Genomic DNA, 20,555 nt, shown 5'->3' on the forward strand with positions numbered 1-20,555 from the left:
GAGCCATCCGATTTAAAGGAAGTTTGACAAGCGACCAAGGATTCTTCTCCTCGGTCAAACAAAGAGTTCGATTTCACTCGATCTGGCTAACTGGAAAGGCGATGAAAGCGGAGTGAGAGGAAGCCGACTCGACTTAAAGAAGAAGAAGAAGAAGAAGAGGGACGAGGAAAAAGAAAATTACATCAGCTGCTTGGCAGCGATCCCTTTCGTACCATCCTAACCCCCGTTTCTTCTTCGCCCTTTTCTTGCTACGCGAGCCAGCTTCTACGAAATTCAACCTTCTTCTTGTCCGTTTGCTACTTCTGGGAACCTCTAGCACGTTTTCGCCAGCAACCAACACACGGCTAACGATCGCACACCTACCAAACCCACGCAAAACGAATGCGAGAAAGTATAGACACCGCGAATGAATTGCCTTGCATCGTAACGTTGCGAATATATGAAATTCTCGGCTGTCGCTAGAGACTCGAGGAAATCCACGCGAAGGTGAAAATTGCGACGAGATGCTGGATGAAAATTTTTTTCAACGGTAAAATTTCAATTCAACCAACATCCAAGAGAATTGGATGCTACGAAGGATCGACCCACCCCCTCGGATCTGCGTACGTCGAAGCTGGTGAAAGGAATGGAGAGATGCACAATCCGTCAGACTTTTAGCTCTTCATTTCTATACGATAGAAAGAAAAATTTGTGTCGCTTGCAGACAGAGGATTCGCACCGTCATTTGAATTTATGAAAGTTCATCCTGTCATGTTCAATGAATTCGACATTAATTCTCTATAATTAGAATTTGGCCAACTTATCGTAATCCACCAGACTTTCGGTTTCGTCTGCAAATTAGATTAGAAACTTATAATTGCTATTAAGCGAGTATCAGTGAAACACAATAACCCGGCGATAAACAAAGGAAATGATTACTTCTTTAAAATTACAATTTTGCTCGCTTGTGTGCGAGAAAGAGTAGAATTCGTGCCATGAAACGATAATAAAACAGAATAATCCAGTGACAGCAAACTAATCGCATATTCTGGTAGCAAAAAGAAATTGCATAAAGAATGTTGTTAACCAGTGTAACGACTGATGTCAGAAGAACGTCGCGTGTCCAGAAATTGAGAAACTAGAGTCTACGACGTTGCCTACGTCGACCAAGAAGAGTAGCAAAGTGCGGTTTGAACTGGCGAAAAGCTATTCGTCTTGGTGCACACCAAGAACGCCACTTATGGTAATATTTCGTACATCGCGCTGCATGCATAATGCACAGCTCTAGAACTCGGAATTTATGTTTCGAGGACGAGAAGCCCGTTGTTACGAGGACTCATGGCGGAGGATTCGTGTCTTCTGTCCGCAAGAAACATCTGCCACCGGCGTGGTAGGTATGCCGTGTAACCGAACGAAGAATAGAGAGAACCAGCTTCTACTCTTTCAGGGATCCCGACCGGCCTTCTACTCGCTGCACGATCACTTTAAAAAACGATTAGCGCTTCACGGACAGTGTGCAGCTCGATCTTCGATAAACGTCATCGTTTTTCCGCGATAAACGTACAAAGCGTGGGGGAAAAAAGAAATACGATGGAATGTGAGTGTTGGGGACGATTCTACTATTATTACGATTATTATTCGATAATTATTATCTTACGTAGCGTAATTCTGTGTTGGTAATTATATATTTGTAGGGAGAGTTGAAAATTAACGCGGCCAGAATTTAGTTTCGTCGTATTTCGATTCTTACAACCCGTATGCTTGTTACGTGTTAAATTACTTACATTTTTATACGTATTGGGTTGGCAACTAAGTGGTTGCGGATTTTGCCATTAAGCGGTATTGTCAAAATCCGCAATCACTTAGTTGCCAACCCAATACCTCTGTAAGATTCAGATAAATATGGATCTAGTTTTTAGAAAAATTGTAATTATATCTCCCTTTTACCGAACCCTTTATTTCAGTTGATTTTAGTTTTCGAATCGATAAAATAGACATTTGCCTTTGCAGTGTTTCTTAATGAACGACCGTAGGTAGCTTGATTCATTTGCTGAGTAATTATTTCCCATGGAGTTCAGCAAGCGTGTTAGCTTGTAGACGCTGAGAATCGCAAGAAAGCTGCCATAGAATGCAAATCACAGTGAAGCATCAGCGAAGAGGGTTGGACGAGTGGAGGCGAAAACAGATTTGCAAGCCCGGGCCACTGGCGGATTTCACTTTCGGTGGCAACGAGATCGATGCAACATCGCGGAGAAGAGAAAAACTCGTGCCAAGTAAACAGGAAGCTCTGTTACGACCGTGACAGAGGGGCGAAGAGACGCATCGCAGACGGAATAACGAGTTACCATAAAACAGACTGTTTCGTAAGGAAATTCCATTGAGAATCATCTTTGAAACGTTTCATATATTTTTCGTGAAAGACAAATATCGTTCGACGATAAAGAAAGTTCTTAACGTTCATCACTGTAATCTTACTTAGCTGGATTTTATATTTGACCTCTTATCGCAAATGTATAAATGGAACTATTATTTTCCCGAGAAATAACATTCCATATAAATTTCCACACAGTTTTATAATAAAGTTAACGAAATAAGAAAAGGCTACGTGTTTTGTAGCAATAAGTTTCTTTAAAAATCGATGAGATCTTAAAAGCCAAACCGATCGATTTTATCAAGCAAAAAATAGGGTAACGCGATGACGTTACAAATACTTGTTAACATTTATTATGAAATTTACGATGACTTGTATTATCCGATATTATCCAGTTTTTTTTTTTATGAAGATCAATACCAATCACATAACTAGATAGTGGAATTAAAAAAATGTACGGGAAGCGTTGATCGTTCTGGCTTCTGAAAGACTTGTACGCAGGATCGATATTTATTGGCCATAAAAATATCGTAAATTTTCTCACAAATTTGAAAGCTGAATGGAATCGGCCTGTCCGTAGTTATCGAACTAATTAGTATACTTCATCTGCCAAGTACGAGTTGAAGGAACTCTAGCTATACTTTAATAGGTACCGGTTTTCAGTGAATGGCAGTTCTATATATACAATATACATATACACGCTATCGATAGCCTTTGAAATATCGGCAATTTCGCTTGAATGAACGATTCGATATCATTTCCAGTACAATGCAGTTCCGCTCCTCGATCTGTTTACCAAGTTCACGTACGTTTATACTACAAGAAGGAAAGCAAAAGTGGAAAAAGATGTGTATGAAAGAAACACGTAGAAAGAATGAAAAAACATATATAACGAGGCGTATGTTTGTTGAACGCGAACGTGAAATATAGTGGAGCGTGTCCCGTTCGAAATGATAAACTGCAGTCTTTCGAATGATCGGCTATTGCCCTATCGATGGGTATGAATCAATCGGTTAACGGTAGATTCGGGGCAGTCGATGTCTTGTTTTATTGTCACCGATAGCCTCTCGACACGCGGTGACAAAATTGCAAACTATCGTCAACTGCGAATCGTGATATTCCACTGTAATACATAACCGAAGCTTCTGTTGTCGACGCAAGATTATTGACCTTAGAATTCGAGTTCGTGTACCTTAACCGCATTAAAGCAACGTTCGAAAAAATGGAGGTGCGACTAAAAACAAATACAAGCTACGAGTAATGTATAATACTATAACGTGTTTCGATATTTTGCATTCAACACGGTGCTGCAATAACGAATAGCCGAAGCTAAGCTAATAAGATCATTAGACACGAGTATGTTAACATACGTTGATATGTAATCACTACAGACAATTACAATTACATCATATGTAGCTGCAAAACTTAAACTTCCTGTGTGTTGAAAAAACGCGATAACCAATAATTTCCGATACAAAGAACCGTGTAAGCGATTCGAGGAGGCATTCCCATAGAAGGAAGGAAATCGCTACCCAGACACAATGGTGGTAGAAAAGAAACAGAAGGTGCATCGTTAACCTTCGGTGGAAACTGCGGTCCGGGCGGCGAGCAGCTGTTCCGAAAGTGCGGACTGGTTTCGAGGCCGAGTTGGCCTCGGTCGAAAGTAAAAGCGTGTAACCGTAACCGGTATCGGCGCGACGGATCACGGCTACAATCGCGTTGGTTATACATAGGAATCTATCTTTACGTGTCCACACAGCGGCCGGATCACGGTTACCTATGGTCGCGGAAATAGAAGCACGAAAGAATCGTCTAACGTGTCGCCTAACCTTAACCTATCGCGCGGTTTTTGTTCTCTCTGAGTGTTCTCACTCACCTAGCGGGACGCGTAGAGCCGGCCAGAACTCCGGAAGCCAGACGGGGAGACGTGCAGCGTCCAGTCTTCGCGAGCGTGTAAAATCCCCGTGTGCTTCTTCTTCCACCACTGTGTCTATTCGCACCGACGAGAAAGACGCACGCTCCTCGCGAGCCGGTCGAGAAAAGAACAGCGACAGCAGCGGCGGCTGCGGCCGAACTGAAACCACGCTCCCTTTTTCTCTCTCTGGCTTTCGACTGTCCCGTTCGACCGGCCTTGTCGCGGACACGCACGTCGTTACCAGAAATATTCGTTACAGAGGAGAAAACAGAGCGGAAAAAATGTAAAGAGAACTACACCACCAGCGACGACAAACGAGGACGACGAGCACCGCGACGATCCGCGTAGGCGCTGGGCGCGTACTGTGCCGAACCAACGAAAGCAGTATGGCGCCCGGCAGCTTTCCTGCTGCGCGCTCGCTCCTCTTTGTCCCCTTCCATGCGCCTCTGTCTCCCTCCCATCGTAATCTAGCTACATGCCTTCTCTCTTTTTATCTCTGTCTCACTCCCATACGCGAATAGGTTATGGATCGTCCGACTCTGTCGCGCGGCATGCGCCCACCACGTTACCTCTAGTGATGGGCATTTGAATACCTCTGTCGTAAATTTTCCAATGGCACAATTTTACGGAGGGTTCGATCCAGTTCTTAACGAATGAAGAAATGATTGGTAGTATCTACGAGGTTCGTCGATTAACGTCCGTGTTATTTTAAATAACTTTACCGTGTTAGACTTGGAAACTTTTATACAGAATCAGATACTATAAAATCATCATACTTTGACGCCCTTTTACCGCCGATATCTTTCCAAATGAATCTAAACTCTTGTCATACGTTGAACCCAATTCGACGTTCCTCGAACCCATCGCTCACTCTCAAGCCTCTCTCTCTCTCTCTCTCGCGCGTGCGCGCGCGTCAATCTAGTGCACTCTATCGCTCGTCTCTCTCGACGCACCTCTAAATTGCTCTTTCTCTATTTCTCCGCTGTTGGCCAGCATTCTCTCCTTTTCTCTTCAGGAGTTCATCCTACTTCAACCAAGACTCTTCATCACGCTGCACCTTCGTTTCACCCAGCACCAAGAGTATCGAGCATCTCCCTTTCGCTTGTATCGCGCATATGTCCGTCTTTCTCTCGCCAAACCAACTTCCCCCTCCATCGACTCGTCGTCCAGCGTTCCCCACCAGTACGTCTGGCGATTTGAAAGTGGGGAGAGACAGCGACGATCGTGCGGAACGGAGACGGACGAGGATACTTTCCGTTAGCGCCGTCGGCGACGAGCCAATGGAGGCACAGCAGGAGCAGTGTCCCCTGCGAGGTCGCGCGACCAGACGCCTCGCTTTCCCCCAGAGAACGCGGCAGCGTGGGCGAGAGATGAGATTAAAATTAGATCGATTGTCTTTAATAACCTGTGCAGCGCCGTATCGCGCCGGCCGATGTTTCGCGTTAACCAAACGCAACAGTTTGGAATTGCACACCCGCTGTAACATCGCGATCGAACATCGGCCATGCCCACTTTTATCTTTTCTAGCCAACGAAGCCGATTGCGAAACGAACGATGCGGTTTTCGCGGGGAGAAAGGTCGAAGGTGTTGATAAAGTTGTCTGTCGACGCTGCATTTTTGCGCACGTTGCAAAACAGGAAGAATATCGTTGTAGAAAGTATGAGAAGATTTTTTATAGTAACATGATGGACTCATCCTTAACCAGTCCTTGTGAAACCGAACCATTGGCCGGATAAATCGGATGATCGATTAACCCGAATATATCTAGGTATCTTGTTTCATAACTGAGTCGTTGACTCGTACCTGAAAGGTAGATATAATATGTGCAATGTACTCGGATAGAATAACGTTGATTAAATGTCTTTTTTTGCTGAAGAAATCATTGATCTTTACTTCTTGAAAAAAATTATACCGTAAGTATAGTGTGTATTCTATGTACTTTTGCCTTTTTATTCCTATAAGTATATACAAACTTCCACAAGCTAATAATAAAACAGTCAAAGTGATTAAGAAAGTGATTCCGCGTCTTTTACGTTTATCAAATTTGATTATGCTTTGATCGATAGCATAGAAATAGCAAGAAATACCGTGTACACTTACTTTGTTACACTAAGCGTTCGTAGATATGCAATTGTTGCTCCATTCGGTTTATGGAATGTAACATTTTACATTTATGCGAGATCGTAGGATGGCTAACGTATATATCGGAAGGAATTTTATGCGAGGATTTTTAAAAACGGATATTAACATCGAGGAGGGAAAATCTCGCGGACGGATCGAGTGGAAGAACACGGAGTAGGCGTTGGGGCCACGTGGGCATCCGTGTGATGTAGAAAATGCCAGGGAAGCGAAGACAAGCGTGAACGTAGCAGGATAGATGATTCATTATATTGCGTGCGGAATATTAACGAAAAAGGAACAGCAGAAAAATAACAGAAGATATCGAGCCTGTTCGTGGAAACGGGTAGCTCGGCTATACGTAAATATCCAGAAGCGAGAAAACGAACAAATATAACATATCGATATATGGTTGACGTTTAATCGCAGTTAAACGAAGCACCGTGTCGCCTTGTAAGATTCATATGCCAGTTAATCTCCTTATTAAGTTTTATTACATACTCGGCCGTCTAATTGCCTCGTTAGAATTAAGTTAATTTTAGGTATCGATCATAGCCCCGATAACGGACATCGATCGCCGGATCCTCTTCGGTGTCATTACCTCGTCGTCCCGTTGATATCCCACGGAAAATCGTGTCTCTTTTAATAAAGCTGATCGCGAAGGCAAACGCGTTAGATTACGCTTGATTTTCCCTGATATTTCAGCCGGCGGAACACGACGTTTGCACGGAAGTTGCGCCGGAATATTGATTTCGTTCGAGCGACTGTCTCGATAGAAGCGATATTTGCCGTACAATTCGTTAGCGAGCGTGTCTTTACGCGAGCCACGTTCGACTCGCCCGTGATCTCTACGAGCGATAAAACATTTCCAATCTCGAGCATTTCGAAACTCGTTGCTTCGAGATGCCAAGATTTATTCCGCGTTTTCCTTTTTCCAGCGGGACAAGCGAGTTGCGCGGTTAAAACGATCGCGATCCAACGTTCCGCTGTGGAACGTACAAAGATTCGATAACGCCGAAACTCGCCAAGTTGCCGGTGAGTTTCCGATCGTAGACAAGTTTGCCACACGGTATCATCCGCGAGAACGTAGCAACCTGTCGGTGAACGCTGGCTCCAATTTCGTCGCGATAATCACGGAGGGAAGAGATTACGAGCACGGAAAAAACGAGCGTCCAGGGAGCAGTCGATGTCTACCGTAGAATCTTTTATTTAACAACTCGAGTCACATCGGTGGAGCGGTAGTCGTGACAAGGGTGGGAGGAAGTCTCGCGAGAAGCAAGAATAAGAAGACGGTGACGCGAGAAAGAGGTACAAAACGCGAGAACGCCGGTCACCGGACGGCAGCAATATCGCTGAAGAGAATTTCAAATCGGAGCTAATAGAAAACAACGACGAACGAACGAAATAAGAGGCGCTGCATAGGGATGCCGCGTCTCGACTCGGTCGGCCCCCTTTCATCTCCATGGATGCAGACCCTCAGCGATCCTCAACCTTGACAGCCCTGTTCCTGTAATTGCATGGAAATCCGGGCTGGCTGATTCTGCTTCGGGCATGGCCACGACGGCGACGCCTCTCGAGTAAACACAGCCTCGAGCCAGGCTCGAACGCACCAGCTCGAGGGATCGGTTAAGTAACGACAACGTATTATTCCTTAATCTCGCTCACGATAGAACGTAATTACGGATACACGACGAACGAATCGCACGATTACCGAGGTTCACGATAGGATCGGATGTCGATCGATCTTTCCATAGGCAAGGAAGACCTTGATTGCTATACATGACTGTATCAGGCGTATCATAGGCCGTGGCTCGTATTAAAATTTATTATCGACCGATTCGATTATTGGTGAAACATTAAATTAGGCCATGAAACGAGCCGCTTCTGCCGCCGCAGACGATCCCGCGCAACCGATCTCAGCCGTACGGAAAATTGCAGCTTCTTTCCGGTTAAGACTCGTATGCTTATTAATATGAAATTGTGGTAATCTTATTTATGTGAACGATAGTATAGTATGGTATGCTACGTATACGTCTTCTTTTAGATCCTCGTCTGGGACACGTTTGATAATAATCATTCGACTTGTAATGTATTTATTCTCTTTCTTAATTAACCCAGTACGGAAATCATTCTCTGCCGTAACATACAGTTGCTCGTGAAGGTACTTGAACACTTACGATAGGAAACTTCTACGTGCATTTTGTGCGTGTTATACGAAACATTTTGAAATTCCACTGCTACGGCTGTTATGATTATATTCATCAAATTTGAAAGCAATCTGAAAACGTACGTAGATGTTAGAAGATACAGCAAAAATTCAATTAGAAAGTAGTTTACATGGCGAATTGCCTGGTTACTTTAGTGACAGTCGACGCTCATTACGATACTAATGAAATTTCAAAATGTCTCGTATAACGAAAGATTTCGAATACTTTCGCGAGCCACTACAAAGCTACATAAATAATTGTTATTGGCTATTGCGACTGTTCTAACAATTGTATGTCTCAACTGCATGAATCAATTGGCATTACGATACAATTACACTCTGTCCTCCACTCGTTTGAGAGCGAAATACATACATCATAGCTTAGACGTAATTCCAGCAAAATACCTCGCTGGAGAAACTACTGCTGGATCGGTGGAATCGTTGAAGCGCACGGAAATCGTGTAGCGGCCGTGGCCGCGACATTAATCGACCGGTGCGCGCCATATGCGCGTACAGCAACCGCAGGTAACCGCAGCCGATAACCTGTTCAGTTTATCTTGTTGCAGCACCACCGCGAAACTTCGCGGCGTGTAACGTCGTTTCCATTACTTTTTCGCCGACGATCGCGCACGATCGATGCGACGTAATGCGGCCTAACGCTTCTTCAAATCGCAACCTCTGCGTTAGAAGCGACACGGGATAGCAAACAGAGGAATAAAAAATAGAAAGCGAAAAACAAGAGCAAAAACGGGTTATCTTTTAAATACTCGGTTGAAGCATCGGTTTGTCGAATATCGACCGATGATGAATCGCGCAGCTCGTGGATTAAAAACAAAAAGAGAGAGAGAGATTAAAAAAAAGAAGAACGGCAAAATAAGCAAAACGAACAACCAGACAGCAAGCAGTTTCTATTCATCGATAAATCGTTATAGCTATTTGCGCATCGGCTCGCTGACTTTTTGTCGAAAGTTCGGAGAAGCACGAGCGCGGATATTGAAAGCAGCAAGTATGCCAAAAAATTCGCGCGGCCGCGTCACGAAACTGGTTACCCTGGCTTTCTATGGTCAACCGGTAGACGCGGATGCACCGAAGACGGGCAGGTGAATGGGTCCGATTCATCACAGCTAGACCTTCGCCTTCGCATTTCCTCGTATGTACACATAGGAAGCTGGCGTAGTTCGATTGCAGCGATACATCTCATGTATGAGGTAATTTGCCCGCCATTGAAAAATATCGAAATGGAGTTTGATAATCGGTTAGCGAAGGCAGAACGTTGCACCGCGTTACATATTAGGTATGCGCAATACGAAGGTACATTGGATGTTCAGTTTTTTTCTATAATTACACGCGCATTTCGATTTTATCGGAATTGGTATATTCGAGCACGTCGGTTTCCCATTAAAGACGTTTGATAGTTTACGGTACGTTTAAGGGTAAGAGCTGCGCTCCAAGGGTGGATAGAGCGTCTGTGGTTTTGTGGTTCTTTCGAGTAATAGCTTGACATTATGCGTCAGAGGATGAATAAGATCCAAGAAGTTGCTCCAAGTCTCGATTATTATTGACCGCGAGATGCAATCATACACCACCGCTCTAGACATGTATAATCTTTGCCTGTTTCGTTCGATCATTCTTCATCGTCGTTGGCTTTTACAGCGCGCAACAGCTGCGGAAAAATTACATGAATTTGAAGGCTCGCAAGGAGCAACTATATCAATCGAAGCAGCGTTCTTCTAGCTGACAAAACGACGACTGGTCTCAAGCTGACAGACGATAACAGCGGCTTCTTTAATTAGTGGCGCGGCGCTTCTCTTCGGGGCTGATACCGCAGGGCTTGGTCGCAAAAAGGAACCGCGAGGAACGAGCTTTTATAGGTAGTAGTAGTCGGCTAAAAGATGGATGAAGACAAGCAATTGCACGCGGAGGGAGATCTTTTTGCCGGAGTCTCTTCCGGCTGAAAGTGCGCTTCGTAAATTTGTCGTGATGCGGCGAAATCGAAAAATCTCGATGAACCGTGAAGGAAATAGTGGCCGTACGTTTGTCTGAACAGAGTCTCCCATCCAGCAAGCTATCCTTGTTACATTATTATTTCCATTACGATCTTCCTCCTTTCACAAAGCCATCGATTCAACGTTGTACGTCTCCATTGCGAGTTATCTGCCGCCAATAAGTCTTGACGTAGAAAATGCTCGCAACGGACTAACGGAAGAACGCTATCCGATTGAACTAAATTGAAAAATATATGGTTTCACCACAGATTCACGCCATCTTCCACTTACTTCGAAAGGTGTTATTGATTGGACCATGAGACGATCGTCGAACGATGTGCAAGTGGCGTCGCAGTTACTTTCAAGCTCTAAGTGGCCTCGAAACGAACAGTTGTGAATGATCTAGCCTTGAGATGATCTAGAACGAGTTTGAACAGAATGCCGAATGAGCCCGATAATCTTCAGATTTCCACCAAATGATAATCGATTAATCGATCGGTTCTTGCGTAATAGATAACTTTCTAAGATAATCTAAAATTTATAATATATCCTGATAAGAAATTATTCTTGAATCAAAGCATGTATACGCTTATAAGCACGATTTCATCTACAACTACGTGTAAATTGTTGCGGTTTACTCATCGTGTGGAAACTCTGAATTATTTTCTTTAATTCATGGACGCTCTGTACGTGCTTCTCTTTTGGGAACGTGTTCTAGCATCGTAAACGACTTCCGGTTTACAAAAGTACTATATATCTTTCGTCAGGGACGCAGGTTAAGTTCAAACAATTTCGTCCCTGTTCTCCGACCATCTTTTATTCTTCTTCCGAATTCTGTGTTTCTTTTTTTCTAAATTCTAACTTTCAGGGCGTGCCGTTAACACACATATACACATAGAAACGGAGGAAACAGAGGGATTCGGGGAAATTGTTACGCTCATCGGGAAATAGCTGGAACCTCCGCAATTTCGTATCGAAGTCCGAGAAGTACTTGGTAACAATCCGATACCTTTGTTTCGATGGGATCCGTGGAATTAAAGCAAACGGAACTTTTCATGGAAAAGTACCATGGCCGATCGATGGTAACCGAACGTGCACTGCAATATTACCTATTTTTAAAAATACAAAATGTGTTTTACGCATACACTGTTGGTCACAAGAATTACGACACGTGTTGATATTTGGTTCCAATTGGATGTTGTTCGTTGTTTCTACCTTCTAGTTACTTTATTGCAAATTGGTTATTTCGTTTGCATCATATACGGTAGCTTACGTTGTCGTAGTATCGTCATACTTGTAAAAACCTTTTACGACCGTAATGTGTGTCTTATACGAAACATTTCTAAAGTTCATTAACATTGTAATGAGAATGCTTGCTGACGCACACACCTGCAATTTTCTATGGTAATTGTTCGAATACTTTCGTGAACCGCTGATTATGGTATGGCAATAGTCATGGCCGACGACAGTTTAGTATTTTCCAATTTACCATAAATCGTGGACAACAACGCGATAATTGCCAGGCGAGAGATAAAACGAATCCCAAACAGACATATAATATCGAGTGATACTTTCACATTTCCAACGGTTCGCCGGAATATTCCACGCTCATCCCTCCAAAGGTTGCAGCCAAATACGCGAAGAGAAAGCAACATGATTCTATCGTATCGTGAAGTGTACAACGTTGTACACATCGATGTGTTTCAAGGGGATAACGAAATACCATTAGATTCCCAGACAAAATACACAGGCGTTAGGTGCGTATATAGGTTCGTGATTTCGCGACGATTTCGCAACCAGCCTGTTCCGGTTCAATGATAAATAAGACGAGCGAAGCGTGCCCCTCGGACCAGTAGTTTCCGGTCCAACGAACTTCCCTTAAATATCGTGAGGGAACGACGAATGACGGAAATCGTATGTCTTCCAGTTACGAATGACGTATGCGGCTCGTTTAAACGGAAGTAGTACTCAAAGGTTTAGAAGCAATAGGCTTAAACTATACTCTCGAACGCTGTTGTTAAACTGTTGGTAATATTATATTTTTAATTGCTATATAAGCGGTATTCATTTCCATATTGTTATCGTTATTGGTATTGTCATTTAGATATATCTCCATAATAGTTTCGTAATAGCAGCTGTACCGTACGGTATTATTCATTTAATACGAATTAGTCTGCTCTGGTAAATCAAATTTGATTATATTACGATACAATCGTATATTATATAATAAATTATATAATATGATAGATAATCCTGGATTTTTTCCCTCGCGATAATTCTCAAAATAATATCTCTTCTCTTAATTACGTAGCCTCGTTTAATTAGCACAGCCTTCATTAATCGTATTGATGTTCGTTATTCATTAACGCTTTGACTGCCATGCCGAAATCACATATTTCGCTGAGGACGCCACGGGAGTATTTTTATTATTCAAAGCATACAATGGCAAAATAATAATAAATTGATGATGTAAGACAACATTCTTCCCCAATGGACCGTTTATCTTATTGGTGGTCACGGGTGACCACCGTGGCGCCTTGGTAACGGTTGATAGCGACATATTATAGCAAGGCTTCGTTTATTTCAACAGACCATTCGCATTCGTTGTTTCGTCGTAAGCAAAACGCGCAGAATATATTGTCGAAACGTGTAGAAGATATTAGTAAACGGTATTTGCTCATTCTATCTATAATAGTAAGGTATGTGCACACTTCTAACTTCAATTATATGATTATAAAACAGCATTTACGATTATTTTCTAAGGTGTGTTTATAATAATATTCGCAGATTAGCACTCAAACATATGGAAGCAAACACAGTGCGCCGTTAGATGCAAGATTTGTTCTCATTTTCTTTTTATTAATGCTCTAATAAAAATGTTTAATCGTTCAATGGGGCACTTTTTATTTCAAAGCATCTTCTATTTATCGGTTATATTCAAAATGCCCTAAGTGTCAATTTTCATTCAATTTTTACAATTGTGAAAAGTTCAAGCGCTCCGGCCACCAATGACCACCTTGGCGTCACAGGAGAAACTGTGGCAGGTCATATTTGATCAACGTGACAGTCAAAGTGTTAACCCTTTGCAGTCCGAATGTTATTTCATTTTCGTAACCAGCAACGCTTTTAAGCGTTTTATTTGAAATTTTCTTCAACTAAAAAAATAAGGCAATTTAAAGAAATAAAGGAAGAAAGAAATTCACTTAAATACCAGTTTTATTCACACTATTGTTGTATTTTCTAATCTTTAAGTGTATGATAAATCCTGAAACAATTTTCAGGATGCGATCCTGCTTTTCCTTCGCACGTTTTACAAAAAAAAGGTGGGACAAAGGAACTCCCGAGATAAAAACACTCGACATAGTAGTGCAAAGGGTTGAACACTTAATTGTGCAAACATAAAAGGAGCGTTAAAAATCGATAAATGTAAAATCCTTCTAAAAATGTAAGTTCTATATATCATTCGAAAACGGCGTGATCTGATGTAGAAATGCAAATGTAAAATTTAAAAGGTCTAAAAACCCATTTGTAGCTTAATGTCGATTAAAACGACCAAAAGAATGGTAGGAATGAAAAATCTGGAAACGTAAATCATCCCTCGAAAGCATAGTATTTTATGGCCTTGCAGTAAAGCGGAGAGTTTTAGTTTCGACGTCCCGCGAGGCCCTCGAATTCCCGTCATTTCGCCTCGCATCGCTTTATTTTCTCCGTCTCGTGCTCCTTTTTCCTTGAGCGGATTTAAAACGCGACACGTATTCCGCCCGAGGAGGATGTCTCGCCTTCCAAGATTCTGGGTTTCTGGATTATTCAGCAAACCCTCTTGCTCGTCGCGTGTTCGAGTATCTTTTTCAGCGGTACGGAAAATCGTTCCATCCAAACCTTAAGGATGTTTGTCCAGAATAAATTCGACTCGTTGCCGAAATCGTCGAGCGGATTTCGTTTCCTTGTTTCGCTATTCTCGCGTCCCGATTTCACCCGACCGCTCAGATCTACTTTGCCCGTTCGGAAAACGATGCAGGATCACCGATGAAAATCGAGAATCGATGGAAGAAGGAAGAGAAGAAAGATCGAGCCAATCGATTTACATATCTTGCGTGCGTCGAGTTTCTTCCTCGCTCGCGGTTTTTGCGCTCCGCGGGGAAAAGAGAGAAGATTTTCCATGGGAAATGGCAAGAAATTTCAATAGCAAATGACACGGAACAGAAGGAACGGCGAAGAAAACGAAAGAACTATTCTTTAGGATCTTTTTAGTCCTCTTCCGAGAATCCACCGACTTTGAAATTTCTCGCCGATCTAACAACCTACGCGCGTACCTTTTTTTCTTTTCCCGTGGTCTTTCGTTTGATGGAAAGGGATTCGTTCATAGATTTCGATTAATGGGAGATAAAAGAACTCTGAAAATTAGCGCAGGATTGGAAGACAGTTTGGGAGATCGTTTCACGTAGGTTCGTGATTTCGTCGCTTCGAAGTCAATTAATCTTGTCTTCGCGGCTTTCGCCCGTGGCGCGTTTCGACGTCTCTGATTTACTCGCGGATGAAGTTCCAAGAGAATCCACAGTAACCGGTGTTTGCACGGAGTCATGTTAAGGGTTAATTAATCGTGACGTCGTACAAGTCTTCGAGGATCCCAGTGCTGGAATTTATATCGCTTCGGTTGTGTCTTGTGCCTTTATCGGCGAGCGCGCGCCTAGATGGAATATTATGCCAAGTATCCTCTGAAAATAAATGGAATTCGTTTGCGCGTTAGACGTTTCCCGTTAGAAATGACTGAAAGTCGAGGCAAGTGGATCGGTGCAGCAAGTTATCTTCACGAGGCTGCCGAGTAGTCGTTCGAAGAATCGATTTGTCAGATCTCGACTGATATCGAATATTGAGCCATTAAGGGCTAATGTTACCTTAATGCAACATTTCATTTTCTATTTTTCCCCGTTTCTATAGCAACGCGATTACGAGGAAGAATGTTAAGAAGTGCACGGTATTTTTTCCTTCGTTCGTATCGTACGGTTCCATCAGGTTTGTACAAGTTGCATCGTTACGAATGCTTCCATTACCGCGGTAAACTACTTCTCCTTGTGCCATAGGAATTCTCCTGATATATTTGGCTTATGTGAAATATCTACATCGCTGAAATCGAATCGGACGATTCTACTCTACCGATCGAGCGAATAAAAACGAGAAGATTGACATTAGGATAAGGATAGAAGAGAGAAAAGAAAGGTGTAGACGCGAAACGCGAATGGAAATCCTATCGATGCTGCAAATTTAGGTTGTCAACCTCTGAAACGAACGTTATATTACACACACAGCATTAACCGCATAATTCTCTGATATCTCATGGAACGCAACTACCGTAGTAAAAGAAATAGCTGGAAAACGCGCGACAGACACTTGCGACGATCGTTTCTATGCGCACGATATAACGGCCATCATCGGTGAACGTAATTCAATCAGCCGCGTGTTTCACGAGCACAACGTAAACAGTCGGTGGAACAAACGTGGATCGAGACGACTCCGAATTACATTCGATGCTGGAATCCGATTTAATCCGACGGTAACTCGATCGCCAGGCATTACCGCGTTCTATTTCAAGTATCAAGGATTGATATTATCCGTGGCCGGCGGTCGATTCCACCGAGGAACGAACGACGTTACAAGTCGCGAGTATCGATAATGTCGACAAACGTTAAATCCCTGCCTACGAGATACGAGCGGCTAGCGAATGGATTATCATTATGCTAAATAGCTGCCGCTGTCGCTCTTCTATGCCGAGTATTATACGCGGATGACGCGTACAATTTCACGTGCTAGATAAATACATTGATACATCGTTAGCGTAATACGCTGTGACGAATTGCATCGACTCCGAGACAGCCTCTGTTTGCTTTCGATACGACGAAATGGGAAGCGGTTGGTGGCTTGACGATGTTTTCAGATTAGATCGGTTCGTTACGTGTGAATGGAGTGGAACACGGTGTTTGTCGGGATGTTCGTCGGTCGTCCCACTGCCACGCAGATAATAAGACTGTTCGCCACTTACTGAATTTTATTACAACGGCACTGATACCGGATATATGTACGTGTTTGCTTGCAAGTTTCAGCGCGGTTATCATATTTGCCTGGGAATGGGAAAAATAAAAACAGTGAGGTATTAACCGCGTGTGTAATTTTATTATATTAGTAGTATATAATATTGTAATACGTTTATTTATTAATATTTATATATATATGTGATTTATTTATTTAATTAGAATATCTAGAATATTTTTAGTATTAATAATAAATTCTATTGTTGAATTATATAATTATTTTACTATATTTTCTAGGGGTTGTGTAGTATAATAATGTTGTGATATTTTGTATTAATTTGAATGTATTGAATAAATATTGTATTGTATTTTTCAGATTTTATACAGTATAGTAATATCGATATGTAATTTTGAATTAACTTGAAAGTATTATATATAATAGGGTATGTGTAGTATTAAATATTTATTGAATTATACTTTATTATATTAGTAGTATAAAATACTATAGTACGCTCTGACCTTTAATTGCGAATATCGACCGGCAACTCCAACTTATTCTCATCATACTTCGACTTGGAAGTTTTCAGGCGTCAGATTTTAAACGCTACAATGAAGTGTAAGTGATAATATTAAAGTCATTCAACAGAATGTTTATTCATCTAAGAAGTATTATAATTTTGATTACAATATTTATAACATCGGTGGTGCTTGAGAGGCACACCAGGAGCGTTAAGCGTTAATTTCAGATTTGCGATGCTCGTTAAATACAGAGACATTGTTAAAAGCGAAACGTGATTTTTGATGCGCGAGAATGTGCCACAAGCAGTTGACGGATTAATCGTCCGTGAACGAATAATTTCTTTCGGAAGATTAAAAAATGCAACTAGAATGCAATACACGAATTTTTTAACACGCTCGCGGTACGTTGCAAACAGAAAAACATTGTGGTAGCTTCGATTGATAATCCGACTGCGGATGTTTATGCATTCCTGAGAAATTTTTATATTCGATAGATAACACGAAGCTATTTCTACCAAAACCAGTGAAAATGACTGGTCTTTAAAAAATACGTAATAATAGAATATTTGTATATTTATTGATTTACTATTTTCTTACAGAAGCAATTCCATTTTATGTAGTACAATTTTGGTATTATTAATTCATCTGGGATTATGATCCCTAAACGATGATTGACACATTTATAAAATTGTCGAACCAGTCATTTTGACTGCTGTGGTATTCCTGGTGTTAGCATCTAGCGATTTAGCGATCGATCCAGATATCGTCATACTGAATGATATGCAGTGAAAATTGTAAAAACGCGTGGGAAGTTGTACAAAACGAGGAAACTGGTTAATTGGAGTTCGATAAACAGATTGCAGCACCCTTTTACACTTTGACAAGTACCAATCATTTTAACTGGTATTGGTACAAGTAGCTTCGATACAAAATTATTTTCAGTTTGAATACACAAAAAGCAAAATAAAATTCGTTATATTCTTTTAGTCATCGTTGCAAAAGTCATTACATCATTGCGGGAAAAGATATAACTTGAAGTTTGGAATTTTAAAATAAAATTGTAAAACCAGTGAATTTGACTAATGCGATAGTTCTAGTCTTAAGAGATCCACACGGTTATCGTTATTTAAATTTAATTAAACGCTCGGAGACTGGGTTAGGCCTGGTTAATTACTACGGTGGCCGACGTGTTTCATTTTCCCAGTTAATTATCCCAAGCTTAAGCCACGGATAGTCGTGTATTCCGCTTGGGATACTTCGAATTCTCCCCTATCCAACGAGCTTTACACCCGCAAGAAAATAATTTGTATTTTCCAACGGATACGATATTATACGAGGAGAGAAAGTTTGATAAAAAAAAAGGCGAAACATTGTGTCAGTGAAATGGTTGAGTAAACTGTCTAAACTGAAGAAACATTATAAACTAAAAGAAACTGCTGAAAATTTCCCCATCCCTTTACGAGCAGAATAAGAAAATTGTTTCCAGCATAGAAAAACGAGAACGGTTAATTGGGTTAAAACGTCTGTTGCTCGGCGTTACAACAAAAACCACGTGCTCTACAAGGCCTTTAATTGGTCGTGCACACATAGGCACACGCACATCACGAGCCTGCACACAGAACGAACCTCACAATTATTTTCTCGTTGGCGTTTCGGTCGGCTTATTGGCCTGCGCATCCCTGAACGCGAAACCGTGTCCATCACGAAAACGATATTTACGTACGGCTTTATCAGTCTCGTTAGTCCACGTAGCCGGCACGCTATTCAATTTCGCTCGGTTTCCTGGCGGACCTTGATCGAACGTCCCGCCTACGAGCTAACGGCGAAATCGAAATTTCGCCCGGAACCGTGAAAATTAAACGAAAATACGGGAATATTAAGGAAAACGCGCGGACGGTGACAGAGGAATAATCAGGGAGGACGAGGCGTTATCGTCCCGATTGCTTTCTCCGCTCTTTCGCCACTTCCATTCGCGCGCCTACGATTGAAAATATCCCGCCCGTGAACCTACAGCGCGTTGAAATATAGAAAAAAATGAAGCGTTCGAGGACTGGGAATTTGGAATTCATCGAGCTGGGAAATGTGAAGAGAAAGTTGGGTAGCTGGGAACAATGTCGAAGTTACGAGAACTTTAGCATTGGCGAAGAAGGTGCAAAAATATGTAAAACTTAGGATTTCGAAACAATGTCGTGGTTGTGGGGTAAAAAATTGAACGTTCCGGGACGACGTGGAAAATACGAGAAAATGTTGCGCTTTTGAACGAGGTTGAAAGTGCAGCAGATTCCGTAGCCAAGGGCAACATTGAAATTATAAAAAACCCAGCACACTGAAAGAAGGTGGGAAAATATGAAAAATTTAACGTTGGAAACTGCATGGAGAATGTAAAAAATGTAGGATTTCAGAAGAAAGGTAAGTATATAAAATAGTTAGCGCACCGGTAACAAGTGGAACCGAGGAGCAAAGCTTCAAAAAATGTTTTAACTTTGTTGAATTTTAAGCTGCTCGTAGAATATCCTGTACAATATGCGGACTTAACAACAACGTAGATAAAAAGACCGAACCGAGCACTGGACTTTCTGCGAAAACAAGAATCGATAAAAAGAGCCACGTATCCTACGCGGTAGAGTTTTCAAAGAAGTAGATGGAAAAACGTGGAAATAGTGGAAAATGAGTATCGGCGTAGCATCGGTGGCGACTAAGGCTGGTAAGGAAACGTAACGTAACAAGACCATCCTCGTTACTCGTCGTCTGTTACGAAGAGAAGCAGCACTCGTCTACGTTTGAGTGGCTCGTTTTCCGGTCTGGGAAAGGGTTTTCTTGAAGGGCGTTACGACGAACGGAAAGAACAAAACCCGCCGCGAAAGTCGTCAAATAACGTGGAAGATTTTAATGAAACACCGGCTGGCCAGACGCGAAACAATAGCAACCGAATTTTTACACCCGAAACGAAAAGCGAGAAAAGATAAAGGAAAATGGAGAAAGAGGAACAAAGATACTCTTAGAGACATCGAGTAGATTTTATGAAACTACCTTTGCCCCAGAAGAAGTAGAAGAAGCCTCGTCGACCGGTGATATTGATTTAATCAAACAGTCAGCGTTTTTAATATTCCATGCTGAATAAACGTGTACCTGCCGTATGAGACAATATCAATGTTCCTCTTCTTCCTTTCTTTCTTCCTTTTTTTATTTGTTCTATCGACTTGGAAGACGCCATTATATTATACACGGAGAAAACAACCCAGCTAAAAACACGAACCTCCGCCAACAGTTTTCCTCCGCTGGAAAAACAAGCAAAGGGAAAACAGCGGAGAAAATTTTCCAGTACAGTTAGAAATTAAAGTCGCCGCCAGAGCCAGGCATAAATCAAGCAGAAAAATGATGGATCGCTTGCCAACGCGATGTTACCGTAATTTCAACCAAGTTTCCACGATCGACT

At 42.0% G+C, this 20,555-nt stretch overlaps 1 protein-coding gene across 3 annotated transcripts in view; it reads right to left on the minus strand.

Annotated features, from left to right (window-relative positions):
* LOC126921714 (dystroglycan 1-like) overlaps positions 1-4,669 on the minus strand; it is a 106,015-nt gene extending 101,346 nt beyond the window's left edge. For all 3 annotated transcript variants that reach the window (XM_050733492.1, XM_050733497.1, XM_050733491.1), the window contains exon 1: positions 4,227-4,669. The gene's annotated coding sequence lies outside the window, so the exon portion shown is untranslated. The remainder of the gene's footprint in view (positions 1-4,226) is intronic.
* Between the last annotated feature and the right edge of the window lie 15,886 nt (positions 4,670-20,555).

Source organism: Bombus affinis, chromosome 11 (assembly GCF_024516045.1).
Source record: "Bombus affinis isolate iyBomAffi1 chromosome 11, iyBomAffi1.2, whole genome shotgun sequence".
Classification (NCBI taxonomy): Eukaryota; Metazoa; Arthropoda; class Insecta; order Hymenoptera; family Apidae; genus Bombus; species Bombus affinis.